We start from the raw sequence: 14,178 nt of genomic DNA on the forward strand, positions 1-14,178 counted from the left end.
GCCCTCTGCCCTGACCTTGAGTTGTCCCGCAACACCCAGCCTTCTGCCCTGCACTTCCACACAACCCCAGGCATCTGCCCTGAACCCCCCCACACACCCAGCCTTTTGCCCTGCATCTCCACACACCCCCCAGCCCTCTGCCCTGACCTCAAGTCCCCCGCAACACCCAGCCTTCTGCCCTGCATCTCCACACACACCCCAGCCCTCTGCCCTGACCTCGAGTCGCTCTGCTCAGCCCACTGCAGGCCTAGGTGAACAGAACCCCAGGCTGGCAGTGGGCTGAGCAGGCTGGCGGCGTAAGATCAGCATTTTAATTTAATTTTAAACGAAGCTTCTTAAACATTTTGAAAACCTTGTTTACTTTACATACAACAATAGTTTAGTTATATAATATAGACTTAGAGAGAGAAACCTTCTAAAAAACGTTAACATGTATTACCGGCACACGAAACCTTAAATTAAAGAGAATAAACGAAGACTCGGCACACCGCTTCTGAAAGGTTGCCTACCCCTGTTCTAAATAGTCCTTAACCTGTTCTTTCACCACTGAGGGCTGCTCACCTCCTTCCCATACTGTTTTGCCCAGTGCAGCAAGCAGTCTGGGAGCTGACCTTGTCTATGAAGACCGAGGCAAAAAAAGCATTGAGTACTTAATTTTTTTCCACATCATCTGTCACTATGTTGTCTCCCTCATTCAGTAAGGGTCCCACACTTTCCCTGACCTTCTTCTTGTTGCTAACATACCTGTAGAAACCCTTCTTGTTACCCTTCACATCCCTTGCTAGCTGCAACTCCAATTGTGCCTTGGCCTTCCTGATTACACCCCTACATGCTCTAGCAATATTTTTATACTCCTCCCGAGTCATCTGTCCAAATTTCCACTTCTTGTAAGCTTCCTTTTTGAGTTTAAGATCATGGAAGATTTCACTGTTAAGCAAAGCTGGTCGCCAGCCATATTTGCTATTCTTTCTGCACTTCAGGATGGTTTGTTCCTGCGCCCTTGTAAGCTGGCGCACTCACCCCTGCGGCGCCTCCGGCTGGTTGTCCTCGGGAATTAGCTCTGCCAGCCTTGGAGCGCCTTCTTCAGGTCGGTGTCTCGCCACCACTGCTGGCCCCCGTGTCCCTACCAGGACCCCGATGCCCCTTTAACTGGGTGCTGCCCCCCAGCAGTACCCCCACAGTTCTGGGTCTCCCCCTCCCAGGGGAACCCCCCCACCCACTATCCCCACTTTGCCTCAGTCTTGGCTACTGCCCAGTCTCCATCTAGCCCCCATTCACTGGGGCAGACTGCAATATCAGCCACTCATCACAGGCAAAGGGGTTCGGACCTGCTGCCTCTGCCTACCCATGGGTTGCCCCCTGCAACCCAGTACCTAATAGGCCTTATGCTAGGCTGCAGCCTGGGGCTTTCCAGGCTGGAGCTCCCCGGCTCCTCTGCCTTTCCCCAGCCCTGCTCCACTCAGGTACCCTGTCTCTAGCTCCCTGCAGCCAGGCCCGTCTCCCTCTACAGCTAGAGAGAGACTGCTTGGGCTTCTGGCTCACAGCCTCTTATAGGGGCCAGCTGGGCCTGATTGGGGCGTGGCCCCAGCTGTTACTGCCTTCCCCAATCAGCCCCGGCTTTCCTTCCCAGCCTCAGCCCTCTCCCAGGGCTGGCTTTAACCCTTTCTGGGCCGGAGCGGGTGACCACCCCACTACAGCCCTCAATAAGGCTTCTTTAAAGTACAGCTTGGACTCCTTGCCCCCTCATATTAGCTTCCCGGGAGATCCTTCCCATCAGTTCCCTAAGGGAGTCAAAGTCTGCTTTTCTGAAGTCCAGATTATCCCACCCAATCTCCCGGATCGGAAGCTGAGGGGTGCTATTATCCCCATTTCCCACATCAGGATCTTAGGGTGCTAAGGGGAATTCTATCCCCATTCCCTGGATCAGGAGCTGAGGGGGGCTATTATCCCAATCTCCTGAATCAGGAGCTGAGGGGACTATTATCCCCATTTCCCAGTGTGGGAGCTGAGAGGTGCTATTTTCCCCATTTCCCGGATCCAGAGATGAGGGGTTCTATTATCCCCATTTCCCAGATTCCGAACTGAGGGATTCTATTATCCCCTTTTACTGGATCGGACACTCAGGGGTGCTATTATCCCATTTCCCGAATCGGGAGCTGAGGGGTGCTATTTTCCCCGTTACCCGGATAGGGAGCTGAGGGGTACTATTATCTCCATTTTCCTGGTTGGGCGCTGAGGGATGCTAATAGCCCCATCTCGTGGGTTGGGAGCTGAGGTGTGCTATTCCCCTTTTACCAGATCAGAAGCTCAGGGGTGCTATTATCCCTATTCCCTGGATCGGGAGCTGAGGTTTTCTATTATCTCCATTTTCCTGATTGGGAGCTGAGGGATGCTATTAGCCCCATCTCCCGGGTTGGGAGCTGAGAGGAGCTATTATCCCTATATCCCAGACCAGCACCTGGCGGTGCTATTACCCCATTTCCCAGTTCGGGAGCTGAGGGGCTCTATTTTCCCCATTTCCCACATCGAGAGTTGAGGGGTGCTATTATCGCCATCTCCTGGATTGAGAGCTGAGTGCTCTTATCCCCATTTCCCAGATCAGCAGTTGAGAGGTGCTATTATCCCCATTTCCCGCATCTGCAGCAAATGTTGCTATTATCCCCATCTACCAGATTGCCACTTGAGAGGTGCTATTATCCCCAATTTCCGGATTAGGAGCTGAGGGTTTCTATTATCCCCTTTTCCCGTATCGGAAGCTGAGAGGTGCTATTATGCCGTTTCCCAGATTGGGAGCTCAGGTGTGCTATTAGCATCAAATCCCGGATCGAGAACTGACGGGTGCTATTATCCCCATTTCCTAGATCGGGTGCTGAGAGATGCTATTATCCCCATCTTCCAGATAGGGAGCTAAATGGTGCTATTATCCCCATTTCCCACATTGGGAGCTGAGTGGTGCTATTATCCCCATTTCCCAGATCAGCACCTGAGAGGTGCTATTATCCCCATTCCCTAGATCAGGGGCTGAGGGGTGCTATTTTCCCAATCTCCCAGATCGGGAGCAGAGAGGTTTATTATCCCCATTACCTGAATTGGGAGCTGAGGGGTGCTATTATCCCCATTTCCCAAGTTGAGAACTGAGGGGTGCTATTAGTCCCATTTCCCAGATTAGGAGCTGAGAGGTGCTATAATCCTCTTTTCCTGGGTAAGGAGCTGGGGGATGCTTTTATCCCCATTTCCCGGATTAGCAGTTGAGAGGTGCTATTATCCCCATTTCCCAGATCAGGAGCTAAGGTTTGCTATTATCCCCATTTCAGGGCTCAGGAGCTGAGGGGTGCTGTTATTCCCATCTCCCAGATTGTGGGCTTCGGGGTGCTATTATCTCCATTTCCCTGATCGGGAGTGGAGGGGTGCTATTATCCGCAATTCCCAGATCGTCCCCTGAGAGGTGCTATTACCCCATTTCCTGGATCGGGAGCTGAGAGGGACTATTATCCCCATTTCCTGCATGGGCAGATAAAGTTGCTTTTATCCCCATCTCCCAGATTGAGGGGTGCTATTATCCCCAATTTCTGGATTAGGAACTGAGGGGTTCTGTTATCCCCTTTTCCCGGATCAGAAGCTCAGAGGTGCTATTATCCCATTTCCTAGATCAGGAGCTCAGGAGTGCTATTAGCATCAAATCCTGGATCGAGAGCTGAGGAGTGCTCTTATCCCATCTCCTGGATCAGAAGTTGAGAGTTGCTATTATCGTCATTTCCTAGATCGGGAGCTGAGGGGGGTTATTATCCCCATTTCCTGTATCCGGAGCTGAGAATTGCTATTATCCCCATCTCACACATAGGGAGCTAAGAGGTGCTATTATCCCCATTTCCCACAGGAGCTGAGAGGAGCTATTATCCCAATTTTCCAGATCAGGAGCTGAGGGGTGCTATAAACCCCATTTCCCAGATCAGCACCAGAGAGGTGCTATTATCCTCATTTCTTGGGTTGGGAGCTGAGAGGTGCTATTATCCGCATTCCCTAGATCAGGAGCTGAGGGGTGCTATTATCCCCATTTCCCACATCGAGAGCTGAGAGGTGCTATTTTCCCAATCTCCCGGATCGGGAGCAGAGGGGGCTCCTTTAAAAGACCCCTTGCCTATAGGGGTCCTTTAAACTCTTGGGGGATCTGTGGGTTTGGGGGAGCCAAGTGCCCTGGTCTTTCAGGGTGGGCATGGAGGCTCCTCTGCGCTCACCAAAAGAACAATCCATAGAAACTGCATGGAGGACATGACTGAATTTCTTCCCCTCTAGAGCCCCATGGGAATAGCCCCTGTAAGGCACAATGGGTCCAAAGGGAGCCAACTGGATTTCCTGGTGTGGCTGAGCTGTGTTTGGCACAGGACTAGTGATGTGGGTGGCGTCAGCTTTGTGGCCCCCAGATTCAGGGGCTGGCCAGGGACCAATCCAGCCCCCCACAGCCTCTTCAAGAGTGCAGCCCAGCCTGAGTCCCTTTCCCCACAAGGTGCAGAGCTGCTCCGCCAGTGCTCAGCCATGCAGGGTTTCTCCTGGCAATGGAGATGCCCATCTACAAAAAGGGAAATAAAAACAACCCAGGAAACTACAGACCAGTTAGTTTAACTTCCGTGCCAGGGAAGATAATGGAGCAAGTAATTAAGGAAATCATCTGCAAACACTTGAAGGTGGTAAGGTGATAGGGAATAGCCAACATGGATTTGTAAAGAACAAATCATGTGAAACTAATCTGATAGCTTTCTTTGATAGGATAACGAGTCTTGTGGATAAGGGAGAAACGGTGGATGTGGTATACCTAGACTTCAGTAAGGCATTTGATACGGTCTCGCATGATATTCTTACCGATAAATTAGGCAAATACAACTTAGATGGGGATACTATAAGGTGGGTGCATAACTGGCTGGATAACCGTACTCAGAGAGTAGTTATTAATGGTTCCCAATCCTGCTGGAAAGGTATAATGAGTGGGGTTCCGCAGGGGTCTGTTTTGGGACCGGCTCTGTTCAATATCTTCATCAATGACTTGGATATTGGCATAGAAAGTACGCTTATTAAGTTTGCAGATGACACCAAACTGGGAGGGATTGCAACTGCTTTGGAGGATAGGGTCAAAATTCAAAATGATCTGGACAAATTGGAGAAATGGTCTGAGGTAAACAGGATGAAGTTTAATAAAGACAAATGCAAAGTGCTCTACTTAGGAAGGAACAATCAGTTTCACACATACAGAATGGGAAGACACTGTCTAGGAAGGAGTATGGCAGAAAGGGATCTAGGGGTTATAGTGGACCACAAGCTAAATATGAGTCAACAGTGTGGTGCTGTTGCAAAAAAGGCAAACGTGATTCTGGGATGCATTAACAGGTGTGTTGTAAGCAAGACACGAGAAGTCATTCTTCCGCTCTACTTTGCGCTGGTTAGGCCTCAACTGGAGTATTGTGTCCAGTTCTGGGCACCGCATTTCAAGAAAGATGTGGAGAAATTGGAGAGGGTCCAGAGAAGAGCAACAAGAATGATTAAAGGTCTAGAGAACATGACCTATGAAGGAAGGCTGAAAGAATTGGGTTTGTTTAGTTTGGAAAAGAGAAGACTGAGAGGGGACATGATAGCAGTTTTCAGGTATCTAAAAGGGTGTCATAAGAAGGTGGGAGAAAACTTGTTCATCTTAGCCTCTAAGGATAGAACAAGAAGCAATGGGCTTAAACTGCAGCAAGGGAGGTTTAGATTGGACATTAGAAAAAAGTTCCTAACTGTCAGGGTGGTTAAACTTTGGAATAAACTGCCTAGGGAGATTGTGGAATCTCCATCTCTGGAGATATTTAAGAGTAGGTTAGATAAATGTCTATCAGGGATGGTCTAAACAGTATTTGGTCCTGCCATGAGGGCAGGGGACTGGACTCGATGACCTCTCGAGGTCCCTTCCAGTCCTAGTGTCTATGAATCTATGAATCTATGGAGGGATCCCCAAGTAGGCAATAAGCCAACTTTGCAGCTGGGGGGGGGCATATGCAGAGCAGGCACCGCTCACAGAAACAAAGAAAGGTAAACGCTTCCCAGCTACACCAATACAGCCCCTGCAGAAGTGCAGAGTCATGGCACCTGCCGCTGCCAGCTCCTGGGACAGCACAGCCTCGCCGCCAGGCTCAGAACTGGTGTCACACAGCACTTCAGAGGACTGGGCCCGTGATGAAGGGTAGGCCAGGCTCCTGAGTCAGCACCTTCTGCACAGAGGGGCCATGAGATGTAGTGAAGCGATAGGTTGCCAACAGGGCCGGCTCCAGGCACCAGCCCACCAAGCTGGTGCTTGGGGCGGCACCTGGAGGGGGGCGGCACGGCGCTCCAGCCCCCGGGGAGAGCGGGGCCACGGCCAGGCTCGCCGCCCTCCCCCCGGCGCTCTGGCCGCCCTCCCCCCCAGCGCCCTCCCCCTGGCCGCCGGGGGCAGAGCGGGCTCGCCGCCCTGCCCCCAGCACTCTGGCCGCCGGGGGAGAGAGGAGCCCCCGCCGGGGCTCGCCGCCCTCCTCCCAGGGCTCCGGCGGGGGGGGGGGCAGCCAGAGCCAGCAGCAAAAAAGCCAGAGCCGGCCCTGTTGCCAAGAGCTTTGGAGAGCTACTGCATCATTATGGCCATCATCTTATATGGCCCCCATTACTGAGAATCTGAGCATCTCCCAAGCTGTAATGTATTAACCTCACACCGCCCCTGCATGGCATGGCAGCGCTATTAGGGTGGGAAAGACTGAGGGCTTGTCTTCACTACCCGCCTGGATCGGCGGGTAGAAATTGATCTCTCGGGGATCAAATTATCGCGTCTCGTCGGGACGCAACAATCGATCCCCGAATCGACGCGCGTACTCCACCAGCCCAGGTAGGAATAAGCGCCGTCGACGGGGGAGCTGCGGCGGTCGATTTGCCGCCATCCTCACAGCGGGGTAAGTCGGATCGGATACATCAAATTCAGCTACGCTATTCGCGTAGCTGAATTTGCATATCTTAAATTGACACACACACCCCAGTGTAGACCTAGCCTCAGGGACAGAGCGTCACCCACAGTCACCCAGGATGTCTGCTGCAGAGCCCTAACCACTAGGAAATGCTTTCTCCATGTGTCCTCTTGTCCATCCACAGGCAGGCTCACCTAGTAGTGTGGGAGAGGAGGCTGGCATGAGAGGTGTTGCCACAGGCCCAGCCCCCAGCCTTTCCATTCACATCCTTCCTCCGCTGGACATCCTGCCCCCATGAATATCAGGCCACATTCTGAGTGACAGCCATGCCCCAGGTCTATGGGGCCAGGAGGGGATGGAACCAGCCACCTGTGCCAGTGAGAAGAGAGTGGTTGTAGGCAATAAGCCAACTTTGCAGCTGGGGGGGGGCATATGCAGAGCAGGCACCGCTCACAGAAACAAAGAAAGGTAAACGCTTCCCAGCCACATCAATACAGCCCCTGCAGAAGTGCAGAGTCATGGCACCTGCCGCTGCCAGCTCCTGGGACAGCACAGCCTCGCCGCCAGGCTCAGAACTGGTGTCACACAGCACTTCAGAGGACTGGGCCCATGATGAAGGGTAGGCCAGGCTCCTGAGTCAGCACCTTCTGCACAGAGGGGCCATGAGATGTAGTGAAGCGATAGGTTGCCAACAGGGCCGGCTCCAGGCACCAGCCCACCAAGCTGGTGCTTGGGGCGGCACCTGGAGGGGGGCAGCGCGGCGCTCCGGCCCCCGGGGAGAGCGGGGCCACAGCCAGGCTCGCCGCCCTCCCCCCGGCACTCTGGCCGCCCTCCCCCCCGGCGCCCTCCCCCCGGGGTTGTCTGCTGTTCACTTGGCCTGTTCCTTAACGTTCAGGGCTCATTTTACCCGCGTCAGGAGACAAATGGTGTGTTTTCGAAGGGACTCTTGCCTCTGTTAATGGATAGCCTCTTGTTACGTGTGTCCCATTGCTGCTCCACACTTAAATTACTGCGAGTAATGTATCAATGCCCTACACAATGCGTCTCCTTTATAGCTCTGCCAGGAGCTTTCCCCCAGCATTCCCCAGCGTCCGTTCCCTGCCGCTGTCACCGGCCAGACAGCAGGGGAATGATGGCTCTTAAAGTCTATGAGTCTAGGGTTTAAGCCAATCTCTCGATATTAGAGATCAGCATGGGACCTTCATGGGGCACATGTTGTCCCATATCTGACTGCAATGGGATTTCTTCTACTGTCCTTTGAAGCATCAGACATTGGTAACTGTCAGAGACAGGATACATGTGTAACCCTTCTGCCCATCTAAGTTGGCAGCAACAAGGGCCGGGTTCTGTATCTAGGGGTTCCGTTTCAATAACACAATGCAAAACCGGCTCGAGCCCCCACCCAGTGACCTGGGACAATTACATACCACCCCCCTGGGTACCTCTAAGAGGCAATACTTCCCCTCTCGCAAGCACGGAGTCTGAGTGTAGCAGAAAATGTTTAATAACATGAGGTAAACGACATCAGCATAAAATTGGAAAAAACACCACAAACAGGATTCATAACACAAACCATGAGCAAAACCCACCCCAGCAAATTGGGCTGTGTCCTTTCCCTTTGGTTCTTGAATCCAGCAACCCAAAAATCACCCAGAGTCCCCAAAGTCCAACATCCCCAAAGTCTCTGGGGTCCAGCAACCACCCAAAGTCCCAAAAGTCCAACAACCCCCAAAGTCTCTGCCCCTTGTCAGTGCAGCCCCAGAGTAAAGGGGGGGGGGCACGCAGGGTGTTAAGGGGCACCTTACGTGATCCGAGGCTGGCCAGCCGTCTGTTTCTCCGTGGGGGTTCCGCCACAGCCTTTACCACGAGCCAGTCCACTTTCCTGCCATCCCACGAACTGCTCCGCTCTACAAGCTGCTCCGCTCCACTCCGCGCCGCGCCGCTCTGCTCACCGACCTGTGAGCCGTTCCAGCCGTCCCCGCAAACAGCTCCGCTCGCCGTTCCTTGGGCCACTCCAACCGGCCCCGCAAGGCTCCACGCCGCTCGCTGCTCCTCCAGTCGTCCCCACAAATTGCTCCGCCAGCTGCTGAGCAATATAGCTTCAGGCTCCCCCACTAGTTAACATAGCCTCAGTGATCTCAGCTCTTAATAACATCAGCTCTTTTGTGATTTCAGCTCTTAGCGATTTCAGCTCATAGTATAGTAGGGGAGCCCCAGTGCTGGTGCACCATTGGCCCAAAGTGAATTCAGCTCAGTAGCCTGTAACTAGACTCCTAAGGGAATCAAAGTTAGCTCTAACATTCCACAGTGGAGAGAGGAGGTGGTGCAATTGGTGTTTCGGACCCTCAGAGGGGGCCCATACCATCAGGTACAAATACCTGTCCCCATCCTCTCTCAATTCACTGGGTTTTGTAACCCATGCCCCTTGTCAAGCAAGTGCTACTTAGGTAATGGTGAAGGACTCACTCAGTCCTTCTGTCATACAACAGTTCCACTGGCCTTGATTCACAGAATCAGGGTAACAAAACTTTATTCTTCCTGCCCCAATAATAGAGAAACTGGGGATCCCACACCAGCCAAAGTAACCACTTTCAGTTGCTGTGTTTCCTGCCAGGCGAGTGGGTGTGCCTATGCAAACAAGATCAGCCCCTGGAGTTCTTTTCCACACTCGCCATAATTCACCACCAGATGTCAGGGTAGAGCTCATCCTGACTCTGCTTACACATGGCTAGTTGGACCTCAGGTCTGATGCAGTCTGACAATTCCTAGCACTTATGTTCCTAACTGAGTTTTACCTCCTCAAAGATGTAATAACATTATTAATGGCAGAATACTCCAGTTACCCATGGGAACCTGCTCAGGAGCTATATTCTCCTAGCCTAAGATACGAGTAAGTCAGAGGGAGTCACTTATATCCTACGAGGGATAGTAGGGCTCCAGGTCTGTCACCTGGGAGCGGTTTCAGTTGGGCTCTGACAAATGACTGGCCAGCAGAGGAACTGTTCGCTCCATGTGAATTTACCAAGCCTCCACATTCTCCTTCCTTGTCTGAGAGCCAGGCTCTGAGACGAGACAATGCTCTGATCCAGTTAGCTTGCCTAATGGGGTCACTCACTGTAAGGCAGCCAGGCTGAAATAGGAAGGAGCTAATACACTAACAAGTTCGTTACAGGGATGCATGAAAAACACAAAGGGACGTGGCAAGCAATCGGAAAGTTACTCCATAGCTGGTGTTAACCCCACTCCCTTTAAAGCAATTGTCATGCAAGCAGAAATAGCAGATGGAGGCCCCATCTCAAACACCTCAAAGGGACCCCCCAGAGAAAGCATAGCTTGGGGTTGCCATTAACCATAAACAAATCTTCTCTCTCTAACTGAAAGCTTTTGTTGCCTTGTGAAACCCAGGATTCAAATTCCATCTTCACGCTTACATGCTAACACCTCCCATTGGAATTACATGCACATGCCTGTGGATGGAAATTGGACCCTGATATTTACGTTGTGGCTGGTCCTTGGGATGTGGACAAATTGGAGAGAGACAGAGGCGAACAACAAAAAATGATAAGAGGGTTAGAAAACCTGACCGCTGAGGAAAGGTTTAAAAACTGAACATGTTTAATAGGATGGGGTTCAATTGTTCTCAGTGTCCACTGAAGACAGGACAAGAAGTAATGGGCTTAATCTGCAGCAAGGGAGATTTAGGTTAGATATTAGGGAAAAAAATTCTAACTATAATTTAGGATAGTTAAACTTTGGAATAGGCTTCCAAGGGAGGGTGTGGAATCCCTGTCATTGGAGGTTTTTAAGAACGGATTGGACAAACACCTGTCAGGGATGGTCTAGGACTAGGTTTACTTGGTGTTGCCTCAATGCAGGAGGCTGGACAAGATGACCTCTCAAGGTCCTTTCCAGACCTATGATTCTAGGATTGTGTCAGAATGCAGTTCAGTTAAAAAGTTTCCTTGCAACCCACAGGAGAATCTGGGTCTTTGTCTCCCCCTATTGCCAGTTCACATAAGAGGATAAGAGGTTCCACCTAACAGAGATGCTCCTTTAGCTCAAATAGTAGCAGCACTAGAGTAGTGCTGGGTTCATTCCCTGTTGGCCATCTGTGGAGGATATTCTGTAAGGGTTACCACTCATTCTTCTAGGGGGTGAGGTTTGGATGCCCAAGGAAGGCTTTGCCATTGATTATGGATAGAAGCCAGGTTTCTGCTGAGATTTTAGTCAGGCAGTAATCCATACTCAGCTGTGGTGATGGTGCCTGGCATTTAGCAGATTCAATCGGAATCAATATCATGTTTCTGATTGTAAGCATGGTATGACGTATTTGGAGTTGCCTGTAATAATCTACAAATACTAGATGCTCTGTATGCTTATCTGAGCATTGTAAAGTTGTACTGTATGCATAGACTGGGTTAATTCAACAGCTGTGTGATCAGGAAACTACCCATGAGGATAGACAATAGCCCAGATTAGAGCACTGAGGATACCTTCCAGTTATTAGGAAAAGACAGGTATTAGTAATGGGCGATTCGATCATTAGAAACATAGATAGCTGGGTTTGTGATGACCAGGAGAACCGCACAGTGACTTGCCTGTCTGGTGCGAAGGTTGTGGATTATCGAGACATCTAGACAGTGTAGTACTGGGGAGGAGCTGGTAGTCCTGGTACATGTAGGTACCAATGACATAGGGAAGGATAGGAGAGAGGTCCCGGAGGCCAAATTTAGGCTACTAAGGAAGAGATTGAAGTCCAGAACCTCCATGGTAGCATTCTCTGAAATACTTCCAGTTCCACACGCAAGGCCAGCACTGCAGGGTCTCAATGAACGGATGAGACGATGGTGTAGGGAGGAGGGGTTTAGATTTATTAGGAACTGGGGAAATGTTTGGGAAAGGGAGGGGCCTATACAGGAAGGATGGGCTCCACCTAAACCAAAATGGAACCAGATTGTTAGCACTTAAAATTAAAAATGGTCATAGAGCCGTTTTTAAACTAAGGGATAGGGGAAAGCCGACAGGTGTGGAGAAGCATGTGGTTCCTACAGAGACATCCCTTAGGGGAAGATCTATTAATGGAGATTCTCTATTTCCTAGTAAGAAGGAGAGGATGGAAGATGATAAAATACAGGTAGGATCTGATGAGAACCAGTCAAATAAAAAAAGTCCCATTCAATTACATTATGTAATGGCAGACAGCTAAAAAGTGACAAGTTTTTAAAATGCTTATATACCAATGCTAGAAGTCTAAATAATAAGATGGATGAACTAGAGTGCCTCGTATTAAATGAGGATATTGATATAATAGGTATAACCCTTCTGCCCCTCTGAGTTGGCAGCAACAAGGGCCGGGTTCAGTATCTAGGGGTTCTGTTTCAATAACGCAATGTAAAACCGGCTCGAGCCCCCACCCAGTGACCTGGGACAATTACATACCACCCCACCGGGCGCCTCTAGGAGGCAATACTTCCCCTCTCGCAAGCACGGTGTCTGAGTGTAGCAAAAGCCTTTTAATAAAGGAGAGAAACAATGCGGCATTATGTTGGGGAAACACCACAAACAGGATTCATAACACAAACCATGAACAAAAGACCCACCTCCAAGTAAGTTTGGCAGTGTCCTTTTCCCCTCAGGGTCTTAAGTCCAATCACCCCAAAGTCCAACAACCCAAAAGTCTCTGTCCCTGGTCAGTGCCTCCCCAGAGTTCAAAAGTTTATCTGCAGAGTTTTACCCCCCGCCCCCACCCAGCCTGGGTGGAAATGGGGGGGCGCACACGGGGTGTTAAGGGGCACCTTACGTGGTCCGAGGCTGACTACCCCGCCTCTCCATGGAGTTCTGCTGCAGCCTTCACAACAAATGGCTCCGCTCTACCAGCCGCTCCGAACCACTCCACTCCTCCAGCTGTCCCATGAACTGCTCCAGCCGTCCCCGCAAACTGCTCCGCTCAGTGTTCTGTGGGCCGCTCCAACCGTCCCACAAACTGCACTCAGTGATCTCAGCTCAGCAATTTTAGCTCTTTTAGTGATTTCAGCTTGTAGTAGGGGAGCCCCAGTGCTGGTGCACCATTGGCCCAAAGTGAATTCAGCTCAGCAACCTCTAGCTAGACTCCTAATGGAAACAAAATTAGCTCTGCTATTCAACAAGGGCGGGGGGAAGGAGAAAGAGAGCAAGCGAGAGCAAAAGATAGTGCAATTGGTGTTCAAGGCCCTCAAAAGGGCCCCATACCATCAGGCACACATACCTAGCCCCAGCCTCTCTCAATTCACTGGGTTTTGGAACCCATGTCCCTTGTCTAGCGAGTGATACTTAGGTGATGGTGAGACCCTTTGTCATAAAACAGTTTCATTGTCCTTGATTCACATAAGGGTGTAGTGAGTCGGTGTGGCTCCCCTCCTGCCCAGAGGAGGGAGCACTGGAGCAGACACCTGAGTGGGCGGAGCCACCGCCACCTGTCCCCGCCCCCCGGAAGTCAAGGGGCGGGACAGGAAGTATAAAGCCTGGCAGCCAGAGCTCAGTCAGGCGCCGGCCACCGCAGGGAGCAGACGTGCGGCCAAGAGCTCCCGACCAGGATACCTCTGAGGCCCGGGGATATTCGCCTAGCTGGCCGGAGCTGCCCCGGGCTCACTACGAGGAAGAGCCGCCGGAGCCCGTCCGTTCCCGTCATTGGGGGGAGCCCTTGGAACCCCCCCACAGCGACCCCGAAGGTGAGACCGCACCAGAACCCCTTCGGCCCTGCTGTTACCCGGAGGAACCGCCCGAGGACAACTGGCCGGACTTCCCGACGGAGCTGCCGGACCTGCCACCAAGCCCCGGCCGGGAGGAGCCTATGCTGGTGGACTGGACCCTGCCCGGTGCCGCGGACGAGGTAGGCCCTGAGGGGGAAATCGGAAGTAGCCCGGGGGAAGCCGACCCCGGTCAGGCTGTCGAGACATGCGAACCCATGTCAGTGTGTTTCGGTCAGGATACCCCACTGACCGGCAGCGGCAGTAACCGCTGTTAGGGCCCCGGGCTGGAACGCAGTGGAGTGGGTGGGCCTGCGTTCCCCCCTGCCACCCCACACACGGGTGGCAGGCTTCCCCCTCACCCAGCGCTCTGGTCTCGCAGCCAGAGCTTACCCGGAGTGAGTATTGTTTAGCCAGCCCCCTGCACCAGAGGGCCTGGCCTCCTGAACTGCTTGTTTAGCCAGCCCCCCTGCACCAGAGGGCCTGGCCTCCTGAACTGC

This window comes from Terrapene carolina, unplaced genomic scaffold, assembly GCF_002925995.2.
Source record: "Terrapene carolina triunguis isolate 2854851 unplaced genomic scaffold, T_m_triunguis-2.0 Scaffold67, whole genome shotgun sequence".
NCBI classification, from domain to species: domain Eukaryota; kingdom Metazoa; phylum Chordata; order Testudines; family Emydidae; genus Terrapene; species Terrapene triunguis.